The sequence below is a fragment of the Myotis daubentonii genome, chromosome 4 (genome assembly GCF_963259705.1).
Source record: "Myotis daubentonii chromosome 4, mMyoDau2.1, whole genome shotgun sequence".
Lineage (NCBI taxonomy): Eukaryota > Metazoa > Chordata > Mammalia > Chiroptera > Vespertilionidae > Myotis > Myotis daubentonii.
Window position 1 is genome coordinate 1,317,260 of NC_081843.1, and position 24,200 is coordinate 1,341,459.

Sequence of the window (24,200 nt, forward strand, 5' to 3'; positions counted from 1 at the left end):
TAAGTACTCGAACCATAAGGATTTTAACTCATTCACACAAAAGACGCCATTAAAGTTCGGCCTCTATTATAAACATAGGCAGTATAGTCATTCCTTAAAGACTTTCTAAAGAAACTTTGAGCTGTATAAACATGAATTCCTAATATTTGAAAGCAAATTCATGTGAAAACGCTACCTAAAGTGTCCGGAGTTGTAAATATTATCAGTTTTTGGTCATTTACCAGCTTTCCACTGGTAATGTCTGGGATTAAAAAACGGCAGGAAATGTAGTACGAATCCATTTACTTTTATTTCAAGGGTTCCTTCCAAGTTTATAATCATTTCCGGAAACTCTAATTGCGTATTTTAAGAGTTTTACCACAATTAGAGAGTATTCCTACAAGTAAGTACTGGAACCTTATGGATTTTAACTCATTCACACAAAAGTCCCCAGAGAAGTTCGGCCTCAATTGTAAACATTAGCAGTGAGGTCCTTACTGACTGTCTTTCTACAGAAATTTTGAGCTGTATAAACATGAATTCCTAACATTTGAAAGCAAATTCAAGTGAAAACTCTCCCTAAAGTGTCCAGAGTTGTAAATATTATCAGGTTTCTGGTCATTTACCAGCTATCCACTGGTAATGTCTGTCAGTGAAAAAACGGCAGGAAATGTAGTACGAATCCATTTACTTTTATTTCAAGGGTTTCTTACAAGTTTATAATCATTTCTGGAAACTCTTATTGCGTATTTTAAGAGTTTTACCGCCATTAGAGAGTTTTCTTACAAGTAAGTACTGGAAACGTAAGGATTTTAACTGATTCACAGGAAAGACGCCAGAGAAGTTCGGCCTCAATTGTAAACATTAGCAGTGAAGTCCTTACTTACAGTCTTTCTTCAGAAATTTTGAGCTGTATAAACATGAATTCCTAATATTTGAAAGCAAATTCAAGTGAAAACGCTCCCTAAGGTGTACGGAGTTGTAAATATTATCAGGTTTCTGGTCATTTACCAGCTTTCCACTGGTAATGTCTGTCAGTGAAAAAACGGCAGGAAATGTAGTACGAATCCATTTACTTTTATTTCAAGGGTTTCTTACAAGTTTATAATCATTTCCGGAAACTCTAATTGCGTATTTTAAGAGTTTTACCAGAATTAGAGAGTTTGTTACAAGTAAGTACTGGAACCATAAGGATTTAAACTGATTCAAAGGAAAGACGCCAGAGAAGTTCGGCCTCAACTGTAAACATTAGCAGTGAACTCCTTACTTACAGTCTTTCTTCAGAAATTTTGAGCTGTATAAACATGAATTCCTAATATTTTAAAGCATATTCAAGTGAAAACGCTCCCTAAGGTGTCCGGAGTTGTAAATATTATCAGTTTTCTGGTCATTTACCAGCTTTCCACTGGTAATGTCTGGGATTAAAAAACGGCAGGAAATGTAGTACGAATCCATTTACTTTTATTTCAAGGGTTTCTTACAAGTTTATAATCATTTCGGGAAACTCTAATTGCGTATTTTAAGAGTTTTACCACATTTAGAGAGTTTTCCTACAAGTAAGTACTAGAACCGTAAGGATTTTAACTCATTCACACAAAAGACGCCAGAGAAGTTTGGCCTCAACTGTAAACATAGGCAGTATAGTCATTCCTAACAGACTTTCTAGAGAAACTATGACCTGTATAAACATGAATTCCTAATATTTGAAAGCAAATTCAAGTGAAAACGCTCCCTAATGTGTCCGGAGTTGTAAATATTATCAGTTTTCTGGTCATTTGCCAGCTTTCCACTGGTAATGTCTGTCAGTAAAAAAGGGCCGGAAATGCAGTACGAATCCATTTACTTTTATTTCAAGGGTTTCTTACAAGTTTTTAATCATATCTAAGAACTCTAATTGCTCATTTTAAGAGTTTTACCACAATTAGAGAGTTTTCTTACAAGTAAGTACTGGAACCATAAGGATTTTAACTCATTCACACAAAAGACGCCAGAGAAGTTCGGACTCAATTGTAAACATAGGCAGTATAGTCATTCCTTACAGACTTTCTACAGAAATTTTGAGCTGTATAAACATGAATTCCTAACATTTGAAAGCAAATTCAAGTGAAAACGCTCCCTAAAGTGTCCGGAGTTGTAAATATTATCAGTTTTCTGGTCATTTACCAGCTTTCCACTGGTAATGTCTGTCAGTAAAAAACGGCAGTAAATGTAGTACGAATCCATTTACTTTTATTTCAAGGGTTTCTTACAAGTTTATAATCATTTCTGGAAACTCTAATTGTGTATTTTAAGAGTTTTATCGCAATTAGCGAGTTTAGTTACAAGTAAGTACTGGAACCGTAAGGGTTTTAAGTGATTCACAGGAAAGACGCCAGAGAAGTTCGGCCTCAATTGTAAACATAGGCAGTATAGTCATTCCTAACAGACTTTCTAAAGAAACTTTGAGCTGTATAAACATGAATTCCTAATATTTGAAAGCAAATTCAAGTGAAAACGCTACCTAAAGTGTCCGGAGTTGTAAATATTATCAGTTTTTGGTCATTTACCAGCTTTCCACTGGTAATGTCTGGGATTAAAAAACGGCAGGAAATGTAGTACGAATCCATTTACTTTTATTTCAAGGGTTTCTTCCAAGTTTATAATCATTTCCGGAAACTCTAATTGCGTATTTTAAGAGTTTTACCACAATTAGAGAGTTTTCTTACAAGTAAGTACTGGAACCGTAAGGATTTTAACTGATTCACACAAAAGACGCCAGAGAAGTTCGGGCTCAATTGGAAACATAGGCAGTATAGTCATTCCTTGCAGAATTTCTACAGAAATTTTGAGCTGTATAACCATAAATTCCTAACATTTGAAAGCAAATTCAAATGAAAACGCTCCCTAAAGTGTCCGGAGTTGTAAATATTATCAGTTTTCTGGTCATTTGCCAGCTTTCCACTGGTAATGTCTGTCAGTAAAAAACAGCAGGAAATGTAGTACGAATCCATTTACTTTTATTTCAAGGGTTTCTTACAAGTTTATAATCATTTCTGGAAACCCTAATTGCGTATTTTAAGAGTTTTACCACAATTGGAGAGTTTTCTTACAAGTAAGTACTCGAACCATAAGGATTTTAACTCATTCACACAAAAGACGCCATTAAAGTTCGGCCTCTATTATAAACATAGGCAGTATAGTCATTCCTTAAAGACTTTCTAAAGAAACTTTGAGCTGTATAAACATGAATTCCTAATATTTGAAAGCAAATTCATGTGAAAACGCTACCTAAAGTGTCCGGAGTTGTAAATATTATCAGTTTTTGGTCATTTACCAGCTTTCCACTGGTAATGTCTGGGATTAAAAAACGGCAGGAAATGTAGTACGAATCCATTTACTTTTATTTCAAGGGTTCCTTCCAAGTTTATAATCATTTCCGGAAACTCTAATTGCGTATTTTAAGAGTTTTACCACAATTAGAGAGTATTCCTACAAGTAAGTACTGGAACCTTATGGATTTTAACTCATTCACACAAAAGTCCCCAGAGAAGTTCGGCCTCAATTGTAAACATTAGCAGTGAGGTCCTTACTGACTGTCTTTCTACAGAAATTTTGAGCTGTATAAACATGAATTCCTAACATTTGAAAGCAAATTCAAGTGAAAACTCTCCCTAAAGTGTCCAGAGTTGTAAATATTATCAGGTTTCTGGTCATTTACCAGCTATCCACTGGTAATGTCTGTCAGTGAAAAAACGGCAGGAAATGTAGTACGAATCCATTTACTTTTATTTCAAGGGTTTCTTACAAGTTTATAATCATTTCTGGAAACTCTTATTGCGTATTTTAAGAGTTTTACCGCCATTAGAGAGTTTTCTTACAAGTAAGTACTGGAAACGTAAGGATTTTAACTGATTCACAGGAAAGACGCCAGAGAAGTTCGGCCTCAATTGTAAACATTAGCAGTGAAGTCCTTACTTACAGTCTTTCTTCAGAAATTTTGAGCTGTATAAACATGAATTCCTAATATTTGAAAGCAAATTCAAGTGAAAACGCTCCCTAAGGTGTACGGAGTTGTAAATATTATCAGGTTTCTGGTCATTTACCAGCTTTCCACTGGTAATGTCTGTCAGTGAAAAAACGGCAGGAAATGTAGTACGAATCCATTTACTTTTATTTCAAGGGTTTCTTACAAGTTTATAATCATTTCCGGAAACTCTAATTGCGTATTTTAAGAGTTTTACCAGAATTAGAGAGTTTGTTACAAGTAAGTACTGGAACCATAAGGATTTAAACTGATTCAAAGGAAAGACGCCAGAGAAGTTCGGCCTCAACTGTAAACATTAGCAGTGAACTCCTTACTTACAGTCTTTCTTCAGAAATTTTGAGCTGTATAAACATGAATTCCTAATATTTTAAAGCATATTCAAGTGAAAACGCTCCCTAAGGTGTCCGGAGTTGTAAATATTATCAGTTTTCTGGTCATTTACCAGCTTTCCACTGGTAATGTCTGGGATTAAAAAACGGCAGGAAATGTAGTACGAATCCATTTACTTTTATTTCAAGGGTTTCTTACAAGTTTATAATCATTTCGGGAAACTCTAATTGCGTATTTTAAGAGTTTTACCACATTTAGAGAGTTTTCCTACAAGTAAGTACTAGAACCGTAAGGATTTTAACTCATTCACACAAAAGACGCCAGAGAAGTTTGGCCTCAACTGTAAACATAGGCAGTATAGTCATTCCTAACAGACTTTCTAGAGAAACTATGACCTGTATAAACATGAATTCCTAATATTTGAAAGCAAATTCAAGTGAAAACGCTCCCTAATGTGTCCGGAGTTGTAAATATTATCAGTTTTCTGGTCATTTGCCAGCTTTCCACTGGTAATGTCTGTCAGTAAAAAAGGGCCGGAAATGCAGTACGAATCCATTTACTTTTATTTCAAGGGTTTCTTACAAGTTTTTAATCATATCTAAGAACTCTAATTGCTCATTTTAAGAGTTTTACCACAATTAGAGAGTTTTCTTACAAGTAAGTACTGGAACCATAAGGATTTTAACTCATTCACACAAAAGACGCCAGAGAAGTTCGGACTCAATTGTAAACATAGGCAGTATAGTCATTCCTTACAGACTTTCTACAGAAATTTTGAGCTGTATAAACATGAATTCCTAACATTTGAAAGCAAATTCAAGTGAAAACGCTCCCTAAAGTGTCCGGAGTTGTAAATATTATCAGTTTTCTGGTCATTTACCAGCTTTCCACTGGTAATGTCTGTCAGTAAAAAACGGCAGTAAATGTAGTACGAATCCATTTACTTTTATTTCAAGGGTTTCTTACAAGTTTATAATCATTTCTGGAAACTCTAATTGTGTATTTTAAGAGTTTTATCGCAATTAGCGAGTTTAGTTACAAGTAAGTACTGGAACCGTAAGGGTTTTAAGTGATTCACAGGAAAGACGCCAGAGAAGTTCGGCCTCAATTGTAAACATAGGCAGTATAGTCATTCCTAACAGACTTTCTAAAGAAACTTTGAGCTGTATAAACATGAATTCCTAATATTTGAAAGCAAATTCAAGTGAAAACGCTACCTAAAGTGTCCGGAGTTGTAAATATTATCAGTTTTTGGTCATTTACCAGCTTTCCACTGGTAATGTCTGGGATTAAAAAACGGCAGGAAATGTAGTACGAATCCATTTACTTTTATTTCAAGGGTTTCTTCCAAGTTTATAATCATTTCCGGAAACTCTAATTGCGTATTTTAAGAGTTTTACCAGAATTAGAGAGTTTGTTACAAGTAAGTACTGGAACCGTAAGGATTTAAACTGATTCAAAGGAAAGACGCCAGAGAAGTTCGGCCTCAATTGTAAACATTAGCAGTGAACTCCTTACTTACAGTCTTTCTTCAGAAATTTTGAGCTGTATAAACATGAATTCCTAATATTTTAAAGCAAATTCAAGTGAAAACGCTCCCTAAGGTGTCCGGAGTTGTAAATATTATCAGTTTTCTGGTCATTTACCAGCTTTCCACTGGTAATGTCTGGGATTAAAAAACGGCAGGAAATGTAGTACGAATCCATTTATTTTTATTTCAAGGGTTTCTTACAAGTTTTTAATCATATCTAAGAACTCTAATTGCTCATTTTAAGAGTTTTACCACAATTAGAGAGTTTTCTTACAAGTAAGTACTGGAACCATAAGGATTTTAACTCATTCACAGAAAAGACGCCAGAGAAGTTCGGACTCAATTGTAAACATAGGCAGTATAGTCATTCCTTACAGACTTTCTACAGAAATTTTGAGCTGTATAAACATGAATTCCTAACATTTGAAAGCAAATTCAAGTGAAAACGCTCCCTAAAGTGTCCGGAGTTGTAAATATTATCAGTTTTCTGGTCATTTACCAGCTTTCCACTGGTAATGTCTGTCAGTAAAAAACGGCAGTAAATGTAGTACGAATCCATTTACTTTTATTTCAAGGGTTTCTTACAAGTTTATAATTATTTCTGGAAACTCTTATTGCGTATTTTAAGAGTTTTACCACAATTAGAGAGTTTGTTACAAGTAAGTACTGGAACCGTAAGGATTTTAACTGATTCACAGGAAAGACACCAGAGAAGTTCAGCCTCAATTGGAAACATTAGCAGTGAAGTCCTTACTGACTGTCTTTCTACAGAAATTTTGAGCTGTATAAACATGAATTCCTAACATTTGAAAGCAAATTCAAGTGAAAACGCTCCCTAAAGTGTCCGGAGTTGTAAATATTATCGGTTTTCTGGTCATTTACCAGCTTTCCACTAGTAATGTCTGTCAGTGAAAAAACGGCAGGAAATGTAGTACGAATCCATTTACTTTTATTTCAAGGGTTTCTTACAAGTTTATAATCATTTCTGGAAACTCTTATTGCGTATTTTAAGAGTTTTATCGCAATTAGTGAGTTTAGTTACAAGTAAGTACTGGAACCGTAAGGGTTTTAACTGATTCACAGGAAAGACGCCAGAGAAGTTCGGCCTCAATTGTAAACATAGGCAGTATAGTCAATCCTTACAAACTTTCTACAGAAACTTTGAGCTGTATAAACATGAATTCCTAACATTTGAAAAGAAATTCAAGTGAAAACGCTCCCTAAAGTGTCCGGAGTTGTAAATATTATCAGTTTTCTGGTCATTTGCCAGCTTTCCACTGGTAATGTCTGTCAGTAAAAAAGGGCCGGAAATGCAGTACGAATCCATTTACTTTTATTTCAAGGGTTTCTTACAAGTTTTTAATCATATCTAAGAACTCTAATTGCTCATTTTAAGAGTTTTACCACAATTAGAGAGTTTTCTTACAAGTAAGTACTGGAACCGTAAGGATTTTAACTCATTCACAGAAAAGACGCCAGAGAAGTTCGGCCCAATTGTAAACATAGGCAGTATAGTCATTCCTTACAAACTTTCTACAGAAACTTTGAGCTGTATAAACATGAATTCCTAACATTTGAAAGCAAATTCAAGTGAAAATGCTCCCTAAAGTGTCCGGATTTGTGAATATTATCAGTTTTCTGGTCATTTACCAGCTTTCCACTGGTAATGTCTGGGATTAAAAAACGGCAGGAAATGCAGTACGAATCCATTTACTTTTATTTCAAGGGTTTCTTACGAGTTTATAATCATTTCCGGAAACTCTAATTGCGTATTTTAAGAGTTTTACCACAATTAGAGAGTTTGTTACAAGTAAGTACTGGAACCGTAAGGATTTTAACTGATTCACAGGAAAGACGCCAGATAAGTTCGGCCTCAATTGTAAACATTAGCAGTGAGGTCCTTACTGACTGTCTTTCTACAGAAATTTTGAGCTGTATAAACATCAATTGCTAACATTTGAAAGCAAATTCAAGTGAAAACGCTCCCTAAAGTGTCCGGAGTTGTAAATATTATCAGTTTTCTGGTTATTTACCAGCTTTCCACTGGTAATGTCTGTCAGTGAAAAAACGCCTTGAAATGTACTACGAATCCATTTACTTTTATTTCAAGGGTTTCTTACGAGTTTATAATCATTTCTGGAAACTCTTATTGCATATTTTAAGAGTTTTACCGCAATTAGAGAGTTTAGTTACAAGTAAGTACTGGAACCGTAAGGATTTTAACTGATTCACAGGAAAGACGCCAGAGAAGTTCGGCCTCAATTGTAAACATAGGCAGTATAGTCAATCCTTACAAACTTTCTACAGAAACTTTGAGGTGTATAAACATGAATTCCTAACATTTGAAAGCAAATTCAAGTGAAAACGCTCCCTAAAGTGTCTGGCGTTGTAAATATTATCAGTTTTCTGGTCATTTGCCAGCTTTCCACTGGTAATGTCTGTCAGTAAAAAAGGGCCGGAAATGCAGTACGAATCCATTTACTTTTATTTCAAGGGTTTCTTACAAGTTTTTAATCATATCTAAGAACTCTAATTGCTCATTTTATTATTTTTACCACAATTAGAGAGTTTTCTTACAAGTAAGTACTGGAACCATAAGGATTTTAACTCATTCACACGAAAGACGCCAGAGAAGTTCGGACTCAATTGTAAACATAGGCAGTATAGTCATTCCTTACAAACTTTCTACAGAACCTTTGAGCTGTATAAACATGAATTCCTAATATTTGAAAGCAAATTCAAGTGAAAACGCTCCCTAAGGTGTCCGGAGTTGTAAATATTATCAGTTTTCTGGTCATTTACCAGCTTTCCACTGGTAATGTCTGGGATTAAAAAACGGCAGGAAATGTAGTACGAATCCATTTACTTTTATTTCAAGGGTTTCTTACAAGTTTATAATCATTTCTGGAAACTCTTATTGCGTATTTTAAGAGTTTTACCACAATTAGAGAGTTTTCCTACAAGTAAGTACTGGAACCGTAAGGATTTTAACTGATTCACACAAAAGATGCCAGAGAAGTTCGGCCTCAACTGCAAATTAGCCAGTATAGTCATTCCTAACAGACTTTGTACAGAAACTTTGAGCTGTATAAACATGAATTCCTAATATTTGAAAGCAAATTCAAGTGAAAACGCTCCCTAATGTGTCCGGAGTTGTAAATATTATCAGTTTTCTGGTCATTTGCCAGCTTTCCACTGGTAATGTCTGTCAGTAAAAAAGGGCCGGAAATGCAGTACGAATCCATTTACTTTTATTTCAAGGGTTTCTTACAAGTTTTTAATCATATCTAAGAACTCTAATTGCTCATTTTAAGAGTTTTACCACAATTAGAGAGTTTTCTTACAAGTAAGTACTGGAACCATAAGGATTTTAACTCATTCACACAAAAGACGCCAGAGAAGTTCGGACTCAATTGTAAAGATAGGCAGTATAGTCATTCCTTACAGACTTTCTACAGAAATTTTGAGCTGTATAAACATGAATTCCTACCATTTGAAAGCAAATTCAAGTGAAAACGCTCCCTAAAGTGTCCGGAGTTGTAAATAGTATCAGTTTTCTGGTCATTTACCAGCTTTCCACTGGTAATGTCTGGGATTAAAAAACGGCAGGAAATGTAGTACGAATCCATTTACTTTTATTTCAAGGGTTTCTTAAAAGTTTATAATCATTTCTGGAAACTCTTATTGCGTATTTTAAGAGTTTTACCACAATTAGAGAGTTTGTTACAAGTAAGTACTTGAACCGTAAGGATTTTAACTGATTCACAGGAAAGACGCCAGAGAAGTTCAGCCTCAATTGTAAACATTTGCAGTGAAGTCCTTACTGACTGTCTTTCTACAGAGATTTTGAGCTGTATAAACATGAATTCCTAACATTTGAAAGCAAATTCAAGTGAAAACGCTCCCTAAAGTGTCCGGAGTTGTAAATATTATCAGTTTTCTGGTCATTTGCCAGCTTTCCACTGGTAATGTCTGTCAGTAAAAAAGGGCCGGAAATGCAGTACGAATCCATTTACTTTTATTTCAAGGGTTTCTTACAAGTTTTTAATCATATCTAAGAACTCTAATTGCTCATTTTAAGAGTTTTACCACAATTAGAGAGTTTTCTTACAAGTAAGTACTGGAACCGTAAGGATTTTAACTCATTCACACAAAAGACGCCAGAGAAGTTCGGCCCAATTGTAAACATAGGCAGTATAGTCATTCCTTACAAACTTTCTACAGAAACTTTGAGCTGTATAAACATGAATTCCTAACATTTGAAAGCAAATTCAAGTGAAAATGCTCCCTAAAGTGTCCGGATTTGTGAATATTATCAGTTTTCTGGTCATTTACCAGCTTTCCACTGGTAATGTCTGGGATTAAAAAACGGCAGGAAATGCAGTACGAATCCATTTACTTTTATTTCAAGGGTTTCTTACGAGTTTATAATCATTTCCGGAAACTCTAATTGCGTATTTTAAGAGTTTTACCACAATTAGAGAGTTTGTTACAAGTAAGTACTGGAACCGTAAGGATTTTAACTGATTCACAGGAAAGACGCCAGATAAGTTCGGCCTCAATTGTAAACATTAGCAGTGAGGTCCTTACTGACTGTCTTTCTACAGAAATTTTGAGCTGTATAAACATCAATTGCTAACATTTGAAAGCAAATTCAAGTGAAAACGCTCCCTAAAGTGTCCGGAGTTGTAAATATTATCAGTTTTCTGGTTATTTACCAGCTTTCCACTGGTAATGTCTGTCAGTGAAAAAACGCCTTGAAATGTACTACGAATCCATTTACTTTTATTTCAAGGGTTTCTTACGAGTTTATAATCATTTCTGGAAACTCTTATTGCATATTTTAAGAGTTTTACCGCAATTAGAGAGTTTAGTTACAAGTAAGTACTGGAACCGTAAGGATTTTAACTGATTCACAGGAAAGACGCCAGAGAAGTTCGGCCTCAATTGTAAACATAGGCAGTATAGTCAATCCTTACAAACTTTCTACAGAAACTTTGAGGTGTATAAACATGAATTCCTAACATTTGAAAGCAAATTCAAGTGAAAACGCTCCCTAAAGTGTCTGGCGTTGTAAATATTATCAGTTTTCTGGTCATTTGCCAGCTTTCCACTGGTAATGTCTGTCAGTAAAAAAGGGCCGGAAATGCAGTACGAATCCATTTACTTTTATTTCAAGGGTTTCTTACAAGTTTTTAATCATATCTAAGAACTCTAATTGCTCATTTTATTATTTTTACCACAATTAGAGAGTTTTCTTACAAGTAAGTACTGGAACCATAAGGATTTTAACTCATTCACACGAAAGACGCCAGAGAAGTTCGGACTCAATTGTAAACATAGGCAGTATAGTCATTCCTTACAAACTTTCTACAGAACCTTTGAGCTGTATAAACATGAATTCCTAATATTTGAAAGCAAATTCAAGTGAAAACGCTCCCTAAGGTGTCCGGAGTTGTAAATATTATCAGTTTTCTGGTCATTTACCAGCTTTCCACTGGTAATGTCTGGGATTAAAAAACGGCAGGAAATGTAGTACGAATCCATTTACTTTTATTTCAAGGGTTTCTTACAAGTTTATAATCATTTCTGGAAACTCTTATTGCGTATTTTAAGAGTTTTACCACAATTAGAGAGTTTTCCTACAAGTAAGTGCTGGAACCGTAAGGATTTTAACTGATTCACACAAAAGATGCCAGAGAAGTTCGGCCTCAACTGCAAATTAGCCAGTATAGTCATTCCTAACAGACTTTGTACAGAAACTTTGAGCTGTATAAACATGAATTCCTAATATTTGAAAGCAAATTCAAGTGAAAACGCTCCCTAATGTGTCCGGAGTTGTAAATATTATCAGTTTTCTGGTCATTTGCCAGCTTTCCACTGGTAATGTCTGTCAGTAAAAAAGGGCCGGAAATGCAGTACGAATCCATTTACTTTTATTTCAAGGGTTTCTTACAAGTTTTTAATCATATCTAAGAACTCTAATTGCTCATTTTAAGAATTTTACCACAATTAGAGAGTTTTCTTACAAGTAAGTACTGGAACCATAAGGATTTTAACTCATTCACACAAAAGACGCCAGAGAAGTTCGGACTCAATTGTAAAGATAGGCAGTATAGTCATTCCTTACAGACTTTCTACAGAAATTTTGAGCTGTATAAACATGAATTCCTACCATTTGAAAGCAAATTCAAGTGAAAACGCTCCCTAAAGTGTCCGGAGTTGTAAATAGTATCAGTTTTCTGGTCATTTACCAGCTTTCCACTGGTAATGTCTGGGATTAAAAAACGGCAGGAAATGTAGTACGAATCCATTTACTTTTATTTCAAGGGTTTCTTAAAAGTTTATAATCATTTCTGGAAACTCTTATTGCGTATTTTAAGAGTTTTACCACAATTAGAGAGTTTGTTACAAGTAAGTACTTGAACCGTAAGGATTTTAACTGATTCACAGGAAAGACGCCAGAGAAGTTCAGCCTCAATTGTAAACATTTGCAGTGAAGTCCTTACTGACTGTCTTTCTACAGAGATTTTGAGCTGTATAAACATGAATTCCTAACATTTGAAAGCAAATTCAAGTGAAAACGCTCCCTAAAGTGTCCGGAGTTGTAAATATTATCAGTTTTCTGGTCATTTGCCAGCTTTCCACTGGTAATGTCTGTCAGTAAAAAAGGGCCGGAAATGCAGTACGAATCCATTTACTTTTATTTCAAGGGTTTCTTACAAGTTTTTAATCATATCTAAGAACTCTAATTGCTCATTTTAAGAGTTTTACCACAATTAGAGAGTTTTCTTACAAGTAAGTACTGGAACCGTAAGGATTTTAACTCATTCACACAAAAGACGCCAGAGAAGTTCGGCCTCAATTGTAAACATAGGCAGTATAGTCATTCCTTACAAACTTTCTACAGAACCTTTGAGCTTTATAAACATGAATTCCTAATATTTGAAAGCAAATTCAAGTGAAAACGCTCCCTAAGGTGTCCGGAGTTGTAAATATTATCAGTTTTCTGGTCATTTACCAGCTTTCCACTGGTAATGTCTGGGATTAAAAAACGGCAGGAAATGTAGTACGAATCCATTTACTTTTATTTCAAGGGTTTCTTACAAGTTTATAATCATTTCTGGAAACTCTTATTGCGTATTTTAAGAGTTTTACCACAATTAGAGAGTTTTCCTACAAGTAAGTACTGGAACCGTAAGGATTTTAACTGATTCACACAAAAGATGCCAGAGAAGTTCGGCCTCAACTGCAAATTAGCCAGTATAGTCATTCCTAACAGACTTTGTACAGAAACTTTGAGCTGTATAAACATGAATTCCTAATATTTGAAAGCAAATTCAAGTGAAAACGCTCCCTAATGTGTCCGGAGTTGTAAATATTATCAGTTTTCTGGTCATTTGCCAGCTTTCCACTGGTAATGTCTGTCAGTAAAAAAGGGCCGGAAATGCAGTACGAATCCATTTACTTTTATTTTAAGGGTTTCTTACAAGTTTTTAATCATATCTAAGAACTCTAATTGCTCATTTTAAGAGTTTTACCACAATTAGAGAGTTTTCTTACAAGTAAGTACTGGAACCATAAGGATTTTAACTCATTCACACAAAAGACGCCAGAGAAGTTCGGACTCAATTGTAAAGATAGGCAGTATAGTCATTCCTTACAGACTTTCTACAGAAATTTTGAGCTGTATAAACATGAATTCCTAACATTTGAAAGCAAATTCAAGTGAAAACGCTCCCTAAAGTGTCCGGAGTTGTAAATAGTATCAGTTTTCTGGTCATTTACCAGCTTTCCACTGGTAATGTCTGGGATTAAAAAACGGCAGGAAATGTAGTACGAATCCTTTTACTTTTATTTCAAGGGTTTCTTAAAAGTTTATAATCATTTCTGGAAACTCTTATTGCGTATTTTAAGAGTTTTACCACAATTAGAGAGTTTGTTACAAGTAAGTACTGGAACCGTAAGGATTTTAACTGATTCACAGGAAAGACGCCAGAGAAGTTCAGCCTCAATTGTAAACATTTGCAGTGAAGTCCTTACTGACTGTCTTTCTACAGAGATTTTGAGCTGTATAAACATGAATTCCTAACATTTGAAAGCAAATTCAAGTGAAAACGCTCCCTAAAGTGTCCGGAGTTGTAAATATTATCAGTTTTCTGGTCATTTGCCAGCTTTTCACTGTTAATGTCTGTCAGTAAAAAAGGGCCGGAAATGCAGTACGAATCCATTTACTTTTATTTCAAGGGTTTCTTACAAGTTTTTAATCATATCTAAGAACTCTAATTGCTCATTTTAAGAGTTTTACCACAATTAGAGAGTTTTCTTACAAGTAAGTACTGGAACCGTAAGGATTTTAACTCATTCACACAAAAGACGCCAGAGAAGTTCGGCCTCAATTGTAAACATAGGCAGTATAGTGATTCCTTACAAACTTTCTACAGAAACTTTGAGCTGTATAAACATGAATTCCTAACAATTGAAAGCAAATTCAAGTGAAAATGCTCCCTAAAGTGTCCGGATTTGTGAATATTATCAGTTTTCTGGTCATTTACCAGCTTTCCACTGGTAATGTCTGGGATTAAAAAACGGCAGGAAATGTAGTACGAATCCATTTACTTTTATTTCAAGGGTTTCTTACGAGTTTATAATCATTTCCGGAAACTCTAATTGCGTATTTTAAGAGTTTTACCACAATTAGAGAGTTTTCCTACAAGTAAGTACTGGAACCGTAAGGATTTTAACTGATTCACACAAAAGATGCCAGAGAAGTTCGGCCTCAACTGTAAATTAGGCAGTATAGTTATTCCTAACAGACTTTCTACAGAAACTTTGAGCTGTATAAACATGAATTCCTAACATTTGAAAGCAAATTCAAGTGAAAACTCTCCCTAAAGTGTCCGGAGTTGTAAATATTATCAGTTTTCTGGTCATTTACCAGCTTTCCACTGGTAATGTCTGGGATTAAAAAATGGCAGGAAATGTAGTACGAATCCATTTACTTTTATTTCAAGGGTTTCTTACAAGTTTATAATCATTTCTGGAAACTCTTATTGCGTATTTTAAGAGTTTTACCACAATTAGAGAGTTTGTTACAAGTAAGTACTGGAACCGTAAGGATTTTAACTGATTCACAGGAAAGACGCCAGAGAAGTTCAGCCTCAATTGTAAACATTTGCAGTGAAGTCCTTACTGACTGTCTTTCTACAGAGATTTTGAGCTGTATAAACATGAATTCCTAACATTTGAAAGCAAATTCAAGTGAAAACGCTCCCTAAAGTGTCCGGAGTTGTAAATATTATCAGTTTTCTGGTCATTTACCAGCTTTCCACTAGTAATGTCTGTCAGTGAAAAAACGGCAGGAAATGTAGTACGAATCCATTTACTTTTATTTCAAGGGTTTCTTACAAGTTTATAATCATTTTTGGAAACTCTTATTGCGTATTTTAAGAGTTTTATCGCAATTAGCGAGTTTAGTTACAAGTAAGTACTGGAACCGTAAGGGTTTTAACTGATTCACAGGAAAGACGCCAGAGAAGTTCGGCCTCAATTGTAAACATAGGCAGTATAGTTAATCCTTACAAACTTTCTACAGAAACTTTCAGCTGTATAAACATGAATTCCTAACATTTGAAATGAAATTCAAGTGAAAACGCTCCCTAAAGTGTCCGGAGTTGTAAATATTATCAGTTTTCTGGTCATTTGCCAGCTTTCCACTGGTAATGTCTGTCAGTAAAAAAGGGCCGGAAATGCAGTACGAATCCATTTACTTTTATTTCAAGGGTTTCTTACAAGTTTTTAATCATATCTAAGAACTCGTATTGCTCATTTTAAGAGTTTTACCACAATTAGAGAGTTTTCTTACAAGTAAGTACTGGAACCAAAAGGATTTTACCTCATTCACACAAAAGACGCCAGAGAAGTTCGGCCTCAATTGTAAACATAGGCAGTATAGTCATTCCTTACAAACTTTCTACAGAAACTTTGAGCTGTATAAACATGAATTCCTACCATTTGAAAGCAAATTCAAGTGAAAACGCTCCCTAAAGTGTCCGGAGTTGTAAATAGTATCAGTTTTCTGGTCATTTACCAGCTTTCCACTGGTAATGTCTGGGATTAAAAAACGGCAGGAAATGTAGTACGAATCCATTTACTTTTATTTCAAGGGTTTCTTAAAAGTTTATAATCATTTCTGGAAACTCTTATTGCGTATTTTAAGAGTTTTACCACAATTAGAGAGTTTGTTACAAGTAAGTACTTGAACCGTAAGGATTTTAACTGATTCACAGGAAAGACGCCAGAGAAGTTCAGCCTCAATTGTAAACATTTGCAGTGAAGTCCTTACTGACTGTCTTTCTACAGAGATTTTGAGCTGTATAAACATGAATTCCTAACATTTGAAAGCAAATTCAAGTGAAAACGCTCCCTAAAGTGTCCGGAGTTGTAAATATTATCAGTTTTCTGGTCATTTGCCAGCTTTCCACTGGTAATGTCTGTCAGTAAAAAAGGGCCGGAAATGCAGTACGAATCCATTTACTTTTATTTCAAGGGTTTCTTACAAGTTTTTAATCATATCTAAGAACTCTAATTGCTCATTTTAAGAGTTTTACCACAATTAGAGAGTTTTCTTACAAGTAAGTACTGGAACCGTAAGGATTTTAACTCATTCACACAAAAGACGCCAGAGAAGTTCGGCCCAATTGTAAACATAGGCAGTATAGTCATTCCTTACAAACTTTCTACAGAAACTTTGAGCTGTATAAACATGAATTCCTAACATTTGAAAGCAAATTCAAGTGAAAATGCTCCCTAAAGTGTCCGGATTTGTGAATATTATCAGTTTTCTGGTCATTTACCGGCTTTCCACTGGTAATGTCTGGGATTAAAAAACGGCAGGAAATGCAGTACGAATCCATTTACTTTTATTTCAAGGGTTTCTTACGAGTTTATAATCATTTCCGGAAACTCTAATTGCGTATTTTAAGAGTTTTACCACAATTAGAGAGTTTGTTACAAGTAAGTACTGGAACCGTAAGGATTTTAACTGATTCACAGGAAAGACGCCAGATAAGTTCGGCCTCAATTGTAAACATTAGCAGTGAGGTCCTTACTGACTGTCTTTCTACAGAAATTTTGAGCTGTATAAACATCAATTGCTAACATTTGAAAGCAAATTCAAGTGAAAACGCTCCCTAAAGTGTCCGGAGTTGTAAATATTATCAGTTTTCTGGTTATTTACCAGCTTTCCACTGGTAATGTCTGTCAGTGAAAAAACGCCTTGAAATGTACTACGAATCCATTTACTTTTATTTCAAGGGTTTCTTACGAGTTTATAATCATTTCTGGAAACTCTTATTGCATATTTTAAGAGTTTTACCGCAATTAGAGAGTTTAGTTACAAGTAAGTACTGGAACCGTAAGGATTTTAACTGATTCACAGGAAAGACGCCAGAGAAGTTCGGCCTCAATTGTAAACATAGGCAGTATAGTCAATCCTTACAAACTTTCTACAGAAACTTTGAGGTGTATAAACATGAATTCCTAACATTTGAAAGCAAATTCAAGTGAAAACGCTCCCTAAAGTGTCTGGCGTTGTAAATATTATCAGTTTTCTGGTCATTTGCCAGCTTTCCACTGGTAATGTCTGTCAGTAAAAAAGGGCCGGAAATGCAGTACGAATCCATTTACTTTTATTTCAAGGGTTTCTTACAAGTTTTTAATCATATCTAAGAACTCTAATTGCTCATTTTATTATTTTTACCACAATTAGAGAGTTTTCTTACAAGTAAGTACTGGAACCATAAGGATTTTAACTCATTCACACGAAAGACGCCAGAGAAGTTCGGACTCAATTGTAAACATAGGCAGTATAGTCATTCCTTACAAACTTTCTACAGAACCTTTGAGCTGTATAAACATGAATTCCTAATATTTGAAAGCAAATTCAAGTGAAAACGCTCCCTAAGGTGTCCGGAGTTGTAAATATTATCAGTTTTCTGGTCATTTACCAGCTTTCCACTGGTAATGTCTGGGATTAAAAAACGGCAGGAAATGTAGTACGAATCCATTTACTTTTATTTCAAGGGTTTCTTACAAGTTTATAATCATTTCTGGAAACTCTTATTGCGTATTTTAAGAGTTTTACCACAATTAGAGAGTTTTCCTACAAGTAAGTGCTGGAACCGTAAGGATTTTAACTGATTCACACAAAAGATGCCAGAGAAGTTCGGCCTCAACTGCAAATTAGCCAGTATAGTCATTCCTAACAGACTTTGTACAGAAACTTTGAGCTGTATAAACATGAATTCCTAATATTTGAAAGCAAATTCAAGTGAAAACGCTCCCTAATGTGTCCGGAGTTGTAAATATTATCAGTTTTCTGGTCATTTGCCAGCTTTCCACTGGTAATGTCTGTCAGTAAAAAAGGGCCGGAAATGCAGTACGAATCCATTTACTTTTATTTCAAGGGTTTCTTACAAGTTTTTAATCATATCTAAGAACTCTAATTGCTCATTTTAAGAGTTTTACCACAATTAGAGAGTTTTCTTACAAGTAAGTACTGGAACCATAAGGATTTTAACTCATTCACACAAAAGACGCCAGAGAAGTTCGGACTCAATTGTAAAGATAGGCAGTATAGTCATTCCTTACAGACTTTCTACAGAAATTTTGAGCTGTATAAACATGAATTCCTACCATTTGAAAGCAAATTCAAGTGAAAACGCTCCCTAAAGTGTCCGGAGTTGTAAATAGTATCAGTTTTCTGGTCATTTACCAGCTTTCCACTGGTAATGTCTGGGATTAAAAAACGGCAGGAAATGTAGTACGAATCCATTTACTTTTATTTCAAGGGTTTCTTAAAAGTTTATAATCATTTCTGGAAACTCTTATTGCGTATTTTAAGAGTTTTACCACAATTAGAGAGTTTGTTACAAGTAAGTACTTGAACCGTAAGGATTTTAACTGATTCACAGGAAAGACGCCAGAGAAGTTCAGCCTCAATTGTAAACATTTGCAGTGAAGTCCTTACTGACTGTCTTTCTACAGAGATTTTGAGCTGTATAAACATGAATTCCTAACATTTGAAAGCAAATTCAAGTGAAAACGCTCCCTAAAGTGTCCGGAGTTGTAAATATTATCAGTTTTCTGGTCATTTGCCAGCTTTCCACTGGTAATGTCTGTCAGTAAAAAAGGGCCGGAAATGCAGTACGAATCCATTTACTTTTATTTCAAGGGTTTCTTACAAGTTTTTAATCATATCTAAGAACTCTAATTGCTCATTTTAAGAGTTTTACCACAATTAGAGAGTTTTCTTACAAGTAAGTACTGGAACCGTAAGGATTTTAACTCATTCACACAAAAGACGCCAGAGAAGTTCGGCCTCAATTGTAAACATAGGCAGTATAGTCATTCCTTACAAATTTTCTACAGAACCTTTGAGCTTTATAAACATGAATTCCTAATATTTGAAAGCAAATTCAAGTGAAAACGCTCCCTAAGGTGTCCGGAGTTGTAAATATTATCAGTTTTCTGGTCATTTACCAGCTTTCCACTGGTAATGTCTGGGATTAAAAAACGGCAGGAAATGTAGTACGAATCCATTTACTTTTATTTCAAGGGTTTCTTACAAGTTTATAATCATTTCTGGAAACTCTTATTGCGTATTTTAAGAGTTTTACCACAATTAGAGAGTTTTCCTACAAGTAAGTACTGGAACCGTAAGGATTTTAACTGATTCACACAAAAGATGCCAGAGAAGTTCGGCCTCAACTGCAAATTAGCCAGTATAGTCATTCCTAACAGACTTTGTACAGAAACTTTGAGCTGTATAAACATGAATTCCTAATATTTGAAAGCAAATTCAAGTGAAAACGCTCCCTAATGTGTCCGGAGTTGTAAATATTATCAGTTTTCTGGTCATTTGCCAGCTTTCCACTGGTAATGTCTGTCAGTAAAAAAGGGCCGGAAATGCAGTACGAATCCATTTACTTTTATTTTAAGGGTTTCTTACAAGTTTTTAATCATATCTAAGAACTCTAATTGCTCATTTTAAGAGTTTTACCACAATTAGAGAGTTTTCTTACAAGTAAGTACTGGAACCATAAGGATTTTAACTCATTCACACAAAAGACGCCAGAGAAGTTCGGACTCAATTGTAAAGATAGGCAGTATAGTCATTCCTTACAGACTTTCTACAGAAATTTTGAGCTGTATAAACATGAATTCCTAACATTTGAAAGCAAATTCAAGTGAAAACGCTCCCTAAAGTGTCCGGAGTTGTAAATAGTATCAGTTTTCTGGTCATTTACCAGCTTTCCACTGGTAATGTCTGGGATTAAAAAACGGCAGGAAATGTAGTACGAATCCTTTTACTTTTATTTCAAGGGTTTCTTAAAAGTTTATAATCATTTCTGGAAACTCTTATTGTGTATTTTAAGAGTTTTACCACAATTAGAGAGTTTGTTACAAGTAAGTACTGGAACCGTAAGGATTTTAACTGATTCACAGGAAAGACGCCAGAGAAGTTCAGCCTCAATTGTAAACATTTGCAGTGAAGTCCTTACTGACTGTCTTTCTACAGAGATTTTGAGCTGTATAAACATGAATTCCTAACATTTGAAAGCAAATTCAAGTGAAAACGCTCCCTAAAGTGTCCGGAGTTGTAAATATTATCAGTTTTCTGGTCATTTGCCAGCTTTCCACTGGTAATGTCTGTCAGTAAAAAAGGGCCGGAAATGCAGTACGAATCCATTTACTTTTATTTCAAGGGTTTCTTACAAGTTTTTAATCATATCTAAGAACTCTAATTGCTCATTTTAAGAGTTTTACCACAATTAGAGAGTTTTCTTACAAGTAAGTACTGGAACCGTAAGGATTTTAACTCATTCACACAAAAGACGCCAGAGAAGTTCGGCCTCAATTGTAAACATAGGCAGTATAGTGATTCCTTACAAACTTTCTACAGAAACTTTGAGCTGTATAAACATGAATTCCTAACAATTGAAAGCAAATTCAAGTGAAAATGCTCCCTAAAGTGTCCGGATTTGTGAATATTATCAGTTTTCTGGTCATTTACCAGCTTTCCACTGGTAATGTCTGGGATTAAAAAACGGCAGGAAATGTAGTACGAATCCATTTACTTTTATTTCAAGGGTTTCTTACGAGTTTATAATCATTTCCGGAAACTCTAATTGCGTATTTTAAGAGTTTTACCACAATTAGAGAGTTTTCCTACAAGTAAGTACTGGAACCGTAAGGATTTTAACTGATTCACACAAAAGATGCCAGAGAAGTTCGGCCTCAACTGTAAATTAGGCAGTATAGTTATTCCTAACAGACTTTCTACAGAAACTTTGAGCTGTATAAACATGAATTCCTAACATTTGAAAGCAAATTCAAGTGAAAACTCTCCCTAAAGTGTCCGGAGTTGTAAATATTATCAGTTTTCTGGTCATTTACCAGCTTTCCACTGGTAATGTCTGGGATTAAAAAATGGCAGGAAATGTAGTACGAATCCATTTACTTTTATTTCAAGGGTTTCTTACAAGTTTATAATCATTTCTGGAAACTCTTATTGCGTATTTTAAGAGTTTTACCACAATTAGAGAGTTTGTTACAAGTAAGTACTGGAACCGTAAGGATTTTAACTGATTCACAGGAAAGACGCCAGAGAAGTTCAGCCTCAATTGTAAACATTTGCAGTGAAGTCCTTACTGACTGTCTTTCTACAGAGATTTTGAGCTGTATAAACATGAATTCCTAACATTTGAAAGCAAATTCAAGTGAAAACGCTCCCTAAAGTGTCCGGAGTTGTAAATATTATCAGTTTTCTGGTCATTTACCAGCTTTCCACTAGTAATGTCTGTCAGTGAAAAAACGGCAGGAAATGTAGTACGAATCCATTTACTTTTATTTCAAGGGTTTCTTACAAGTTTATAATCATTTTTGGAAACTCTTATTGCGTATTTTAAGAGTTTTATCGCAATTAGCGAGTTTAGTTACAAGTAAGTACTGGAACCGTAAGGGTTTTAACTGATTCACAGGAAAGACGCCAGAGAAGTTCGGCCTCAATTGTAAACATAGGCAGTATAGTTAATCCTTACAAACTTTCTACAGAAACTTTCAGCTGTATAAACATGAATTCCTAACATTTGAAATGAAATTCAAGTGAAAACGCTCCCTAAAGTGTCCGGAGTTGTAAATATTATCAGTTTTCTGGTCATTTGCCAGCTTTCCACTGGTAATGTCTGTCAGTAAAAAAGGGCCGGAAATGCAGTACGAATCCATTTACTTTTATTTCAAGGGTTTCTTACAAGTTTTTAATCATATCTAAGAACTCGTATTGCTCATTTTAAGAGTTTTACCACAATTAGAGAGTTTTCTTACAAGTAAGTACTGGAACCAAAAGGATTTTACCTCATTCACACAAAAGACGCCAGAGAAGTTCGGCCTCAATTGTAAACATAGGCAGTATAGTCATTCCTTACAAACTTTCTACAGAAACTTTGAGCTGTATAAACATGAATTCCTAACATTTGAAAGCAAATTCAAGTGAAAATGCTCCCTAAAGTGTCCGGATTTGTGAATATTGTCAGTTTTCTGGTCATTTACCAGCTTTCCACTGGTAATGTCTGGGATTAAAAAACGGCAGGAAATGTAGTACGAATCCATTTACTTTTATTTCAAGGGTTTCTTACGAGTTTATAATCATTTCCGGAAACTCTAATTGCGTATTTTAAGAGTTTTACCACAATTAGAGAGTTTTCCTACAAGTAAGTACTGGAACCGTAAGGATTTTAACTGATTCACACAAAAGATGCCAGAGAAGTTCGGCCTCAACTGTAAATTAGGCAGTATAGTCATTCCTAACAGACTTTCTACAGAAACTTTGAGCTGTATAAACATGAATTCCTAATATTTGAAAGCAAATTCAAGTGAAAACGCTCCCTAATGTGTCCGGAGTTGTAAATATTATCAGTTTTCCGGTCATTTGCCAGCTTTCCACTGGTAATGTCTGTCAGTAAAAAAGGGCCGGAAATGCAGTACGAATCCATTTACTTTTATTTTAAGGGTTTCTTACAAGTTTTAAATCATATCTAAGAACTCTAATTGCTCATTTTAAGAGTTTTACCACAATTAGAGAGTTTTATTACAAGTAAGTACTGGAACCATAAGGATTTTAACTCATTCACACAAAAGACGCCAGAGAAGTTCGGCCTCAATTGTAAACATAGGCAGTATAGTCATTTCTTACAGACTTTCTACAGAAATTTTGAGCTGTATAAACATGAATTCCTAACATTTGAAAGCAAATTCAAGTGAAAACGCTCCCTAAAGTGTCCGGAGTTGTAAATATTATCAGTTTTCTGGTCATTTACCAGCTTTCCACTGGTAATGTCTGTCAGTGAAAAAACGGCAGGAAATGTAGTACGAATCCATTTACTTTTATTTCAAGGGTTTCTTACAAGTTTATAATCATTTCTGGAAACTCTTATTGCGTATTTTAAGAGTTTTATCGCAATTAGCGAGTTTAGTTACAAGTAAGTACTGGAACCGTAAGGGTTTTAACTGATTCACAGGAAAGACGCCAGAGAAGTTCGGCCTCAATTGTAAACATAGGCGGTATAGTCAATCCTTACAAACTTTCTACAGAAATTTTGAGCTGTATAAACATGAATTCCTAACATTTGAAATGAAATTCAAGTGAAAACGCTCCCTAAAGTGTCCGGAGTTGTAAATATTATCAGTTTTCTGGTCATTTGCCAGCTTTCCACTGGTAATGTCTGTCAGTAAAAAAGGGCCGGAAATGCAGTACGAATCCATTTACTTTTATTTCAAGGGTTTCTTACAAGTTTTTAATCATATCTAAGAACTCTAATTGCTCATTTTAAGAGTTTTACCACAATTAGAGAGTTTTCTTACAAGTAAGTACTGGAACCGTAAGGATTTTAACTCATTCACACAAAAGACGCCAGAGAAGTTCGGCCTCAATTGTAAACATAGGCAGTATAGTGATTCCTTACAAACTTTCTACAGAAACTTTGAGCTGTATAAACATGAATTCCTAACATTTGAAAGCAAATTCAAGTGAAAATGCTCCCTAAAGTGTCCGGATTTGTGAATATTATCAGTTTTCTGGTCATTTACCAGCTTTCCACTGGTAATGTCTGGGATTAAAAAACGGCAGGAAATGTAGTACGAATCCATTTACTTTTATTTCAAGGGTTTCTTACGAGTTTATAATCATTTCCGGAAACTCTAATTGCGTATTTTAAGAGTTTTACCACAATTAGAGAGTTTTCCTACAAGTAAGTACTGGAACCGTAAGGATTTTAA